The following is a 6,000-nucleotide window of genomic DNA, read 5'->3' on the forward strand; positions in this document are numbered from 1 at the left end:
TTATTTATTAAGAATTCAATACTAACACTGCAGAAAAGAAGAAAAGAGGTTTAGAAGATTTGATATATACCGGCCGAGTAGAGGCGTTGATGGGAGGAAGCTCGTACTCGTACATGACCCAGCCGGTGCTCTTCTTCCTCTTCCTCGTAGGTCTATCACCATCCTCCTCGCAGAGGCAAAACGAAAGCATCTGCTTGTACCCGAGAATCCGGCCGCTTTCGCTTTCGATCACCGGATTCTTCTTCTCAGCGTACCAAGTCCCCGAACCAGCGCGGCGGATCGTGTAGCCGGACTTCTGGTTCTGGAGGGTTCGGTGCGAGAAAAAGTAGCCCGTCTCCTCGTCCTCGCCGACAAGATTCCACGGCTCGGTCGAGTAGACCTCGGCGCTGACGATGGCGTCGGTGCAGGAAAGGGGAACCTTTCGGACCCAGTTCTTGAGATAACCATCGATGAGCTCCTGGTCGGTGGGGTTGAATCTGAATCCGCAAGGGAGGAGGGCGTCGAGCGATGGTGGTCTTCCTGCGCGCATTGTGGAAGAAGGTAGGGTTTGGAGTTGACGGTTGACGGTTGACGGTTGGAAGAAGACGAAGAAGAAATCAAGAACTCTCTCAGCTCTGAAGAGGAGTGATTGAGCTGAGATGAGGCGAGTGGATGGTCTGTTATATGTAAAGGGCATTATTGTCTTTTAGGTAAATAGTACTTCCCAATGGGTGTCGGAAAAAAGATGATAAATCCCGTAATCGGAGGGATAAGGGATAACATTAGAAGATACGCGTCGGCGCGTCGCCCACGACGGCCGTGGATGATAGATGATCCTACTTTGCTCTATTTTTGGAGACTCTCCTGATTCGATGTCTCTTCTTTCTTCCATTATTATTAGTATAGTATTATTATTATTATTATTCAAATCAAATGGATGGGCCTTTGCGTCTGTCTTTTGTTGCTCATCACAATAGATTTCTTTTTTCTCTCGAGCTTCTTTTCCCCTCTAGTTTTTTTTTTCATATTTGTTCTTGTTTTTTTTCTCGATCTGTCCTAGTTTTATTTTACTTTTGAGTGGAATTAGAAGAGAAGTTGGATTAATTTTTTGTTCTTCCTATTTTTTAGTTTTAAGATAGTGATTTTAATTCAACAACTACTTGGTTTTATGTGTTCTTTCGGTTACAACAATTGGTCAATCATTCACGGCCTTCAGACTACTGAGAGACAATAAGAACAAACTTGATCAGGTTATCAGTGAACATGCCCGATATGACCTACTTATTATTTCGGAGAAACTTAAAAGAGTAATAACAGATGTAACTTAACCCAGAGTCAACTGCATACATACTAATCCTGAAAAATGCTACTTTCTTTGCTGCACGAAATCACCTGACAATCAACACACTTTATTAAATCCATCTATCATGTACACAATTAAGCACAGGAGACTATTACATAATTTAGCAAACATAAAATTGTAATGTGATCATTGCCATGTTAGCTTATGTAGGCAAATAGGCAGATGGAGCTTCTGAGATGAAGATTCCAATCCTTTAAAACAAGTCTACATATTGAAATAGATCATTTGGATGCTAATGGAACATTCATAGGCATACATTCTTATCTACCTTTGTACTCTGTCCATTTGGAGGGCTACCATGGAACTAATTTTAGAATGAAGAAGCGTTCTATCAATCGTGAGAAATAAGGGTCTCTCAAATTCAGCCACATGGAGCTTCCAAACTATGTAAAATCTCCAAGAGTCTACAGGCAAGTTATCCTTGGCTATTAAAGATTGACCCTTATTTCCTTATAAGATTTCTCTTCTGCTCTACTGACGTTAAGGTTGGCTCACAGTGCTTACTTTAACACACATTTATAGTGTGCAAGTTAGCCAAATTTTCTACTCTTACTTTGAGCTACAATGAATCTCCTCATCAGATTCTTATTATTTCTATCAGGATCGAGATTGGTCTTTGAAAAAATGATACATATAGGCCGGATCGACCATATCAGCTATATTGTTTGCCCAGATCGGATCAGACTTTTTTTAATTAAATAAATTCTAAATATTATCTAAAAATAACCTAGTTTTGCTCTGATAGGAATTTACTTTGGAGATGGAGGGAGTTGACTATAATTTTTCTAGTTATAGCACATGGGTTAGGCAAGTCGGGTTGTAGTATTAGTGTCCTCCAATGTCTTTCAAATGCTGCAACTTTATTTTTCAACATTTGAGGCAAAAAAACCTAGTTTTGTCTTTATGTTCACAAAATTTCCTCCTTTATTAATATAATGGGAATATAAACTTGTTTAAAGGGCAAGATGTGCAAGTTTTATAGAATACAAAGATTAACCTCCTAGAATGTAAATACTATTTTCAAGAAATGGTTGTACAAGGATATGACGAGCATTATGTTCCGTGAGAGCTTTATTCCGCAAAAGCACCATTTTCCTAGCTAAAAGTTAATGGTGACCACTAGTAAAGGAAGCTTTGTTTCTCCAAATTTGCATCTTAAATTTCTTAGACATTTGCAGTATGTCTTTCGTGTGGCCAAAATTTGCTGCTATGTCCATAAGGATCTCAAGCGGCCAGTAATCAAATGAAGATTGACAATTGCACCCACACTAGCGTTGTCTTGTTTTCCTCACGGAGAGGTTGACGATCCAGTCTCCAAGGGACCGGATTGAGGATGAGCCTAGTGAGGACCCATATCATGTCTTCCTTATTCAAAAATTTGAATGTGAAGAAGCAAACGACCATATTGATGGCTTGCAAGGCGCTTAGAGGAGCCCATCTCCTTTTGGTGTCCTAGGTGTGGTATACCAGGGGAGGAGGTCTACTAAGGACTTTTGTATAAGACTGTATTGCCACTCTCAGCGGGTGATTTTGAGTTTTTCAATGTTTATCACCATTGAGCCCTTAGAGGTTCATTGAATTTGATGCAGCAAGAAGCCGGATGAGGGGGATGCACCTTTGAGGTCTTGAGCCGAACACTCGCAGTAGAACCACTGAGCCCATAACATAGGAGGAGGGGTCCTTGGAGACCTCGAGGCAATGACACACTCAGGGAGCTCTTGATTGTTGGAGTATTTAATTTGAATCTTCCGAATTCTTAAGTATATTTTGCAGTAAAACAATCTATTTTGTTAGAATATAGGGAGAAAATTTTCCCTTTCTTGATGGGCAAGAATTGTATAATCTTATTATTTTCTTATTGCATCATAATATCTTGTAATTCATGTATATTCTTCGAGAGAACAAAATGAGGGTTCGATCATGAGTAATTGCTCAGTTATTAATCATAGAATAAAATTTCTAGAAATTATCTCATTGCATGAAGCAAGTCAATGTTTGATAGGCAATATAAGCTTATAAGGGCACACATCTGAGAGCATAAGATAAAGCCTTGACAGATTCATCTAATCTCCTTTTCGTCCTAATGCTCTATAAATTTTTTTATATGCTTCCATCGGCCGTAACCCTTAGTTTTACATGTCAACACTTCATTATTGGTACTTTACTTTCCACCATATGAAGGAGGAAGATTAGTCTCCATTTGTAAGATAGAGAAGAAATTGAAGATATTAATGCGGATTGAAACTTAAGCTAGATGACCGTAATTTTAAAGGATAGATATGAGTTGCTCTTGCGAGAAAAAAAAAAGTGACATATATGAAAAATTAAATGTAATGAAACATAGGTCTCACCATGGCATGAAATTAAAGGAATCACATGAGCTTTCTCCTTTCCTTGCTTAACCCAATCCATTTAGCTTATTATTGTTTAGGTCTCTATAGGTACTTGTTTCTCTTTTCCTTGCTCATAATACATAATTTCCCTATTTAGTTTATCATTGGTGAGCTTTCTCTTAGTTCTTATCATTTAAGGAAACCTGAACCATATTGTCGAACTTATTCGTGAGAATTTTATGCGCCATTTTAGGTTCTTTTCAAGTTGGAAAATGAGTCATGCTCATGAATGCTTTTGGTAGTATATGCTTTCACAAGATTGTGCAATAATCAATTATAATTTTCAAATAAGGATCTCATGGTGCAGAAGCACTTTTTTTAAATATAATTAAATATTACTATTAGACAAGGTTTTAAGTACAAAAACAAGATTGGGATTGGTTGCCCAAAAGAATGAATATGTATCCATCATATTAGTCGATAAATTATTAGACTATTTTTTAATTACGTAAAATTTTAAAAATTATTTAAAAATACCAGAAGATTTCTAAAATTTTAAAATTATAGAAAAATGAGAAAATAAAAGTTACTCATCTATGAAGCCCAAAAACTAAGAAATGCTTATTTACTGAAAACTGCTATGAAAGAATCAGAATGATACCCAAATCCATTTACGATACCAACTTGGAACTAAGTTGTGTAAATCTACTACCTTGCCGAGTCCTAAAGTGGACTAACCAGATTCATATCCCTCAACCACTAGTGGTTGACCTTTCAAAGGAAAAGTTTGGTTAGGAGTGGGAGGGAGTCAATTACAGAAAGAGAAAATAGATATGGGGACTGTAGCTTCGACCATGTCAACCATGATGCTCTCATTGCTGCCAGAAAGTTGTTCATATGAGTGGTAGGATATCTTAGGCTGAAGAAAAAGGAAGAGCTAAAAACGAATCACTTATTTTGGCCAAGAATTCTCAGATGAGGTACTAGAAGAACTGCATCAAAGATGCAGTCGTTGATTCTGCTGATAGGCCACAGTTACTGCACCCTCATTTGGCATCTCTAGGAAAGAGGATCAAGTTGGCTATTTCTAAGCTGAATTTAAAAAACTTTATGCTCGTAAATTACTAATTGCAGAAGTGAATTCAGGATCTCTCTCTCTCTCTCTCTCTCTCTCTTCATTTGGGATCTCTAGGAAAGAGGATCAAGTTGGCTATTTCTGAGCTGAATTTAAAAAACTTTATGCTTGTAAATTACTAATTGCAGAAGTGAATTCAAGATCTCTCTCTCTCTCTCTCTCTTCACTTTTGTTCTACAGTAGTATGAGGGAGAGAAATGGAGAGTTAAAGGGTAGGAGAGAAAAAAAAGTGAGAGATAAGAATAATGGAAAAAAATAAAAAAAGATAATAATCACTCATCCAAGTTCACCAGAGTGCATAATCGTTAGAGGAGCTTGTCAAATAAACTTAACGAAGCATTATAAATGGGAGGAGAGAGAGAGAGTAAAAGTTAAAAACTTGAAAAGAAGATAGCTAGGGATATTAATTATTGATGTCTCCAAGTTGGCTCCATTTTGGATCCGACGCCAATCTTCAAACAACTTGTATCAAGCTGTTTTGGTCGATACGACCAATCCTAAAAAGATCAATATGACTGAAACTGGTTGAAATCGGGGTGGGATTGGTCTTGGCCAAAATTGTATCCTTACTGTTAGATGACATATCAGATCTATAGTCCATTATTATTTGTAGGCTGTAATGATTTTTATTGTATTTGAAAGTAGTGCACCATTTATTGGTCAATAGCTGACTTCTATTTCTCTCTGACCAATGCAATTCCGTGAGGGGAATGACGGAGTTAGAATTTCTTCTTTTAGTTCTAGAAATATATATGAACTGAAAGGAGATGTAATAATCGTATGAATTATTAACTATCTTGTTAGTCAAGTAGAAAAGATTTGCAACCAATATTCTGTAGAACAGAATATAGCTAGACTTCCCATTACAAGAAGAGTATCAAGTTCTGGAGAGAGATAAGAGTATTTTTTTCTTTGTAATTTTATCTGAATCTTGCTTCAAAGAGTGTATTCAGGAAGAATTTTCTGCAAGGATTCTGTTGACTTATTTCAAAAGGAAATGATAACATCCAACCTGGGGCCTTGGGCAACTAGTACTCCTTAAGAAGTTTTTTTTTTTTCTCTCCCACTTGAATATTAGAGTTTACGAGGAACCCGAGCTTTAAATGTCCTTCCTCTCCTTCCGCTCTTACGGACAACATCGTATTATCTAGAGGTGGCAATTAGGTCAGGTTAAGCCGGTTTGGGTTGGG

The sequence above is a fragment of the Typha angustifolia genome, chromosome 10 (genome assembly GCF_048772165.1).
Source record: "Typha angustifolia cultivar Huaian chromosome 10, ASM4877216v1, whole genome shotgun sequence".
Taxonomy (NCBI): Eukaryota; Viridiplantae; Streptophyta; class Magnoliopsida; order Poales; family Typhaceae; genus Typha; species Typha angustifolia.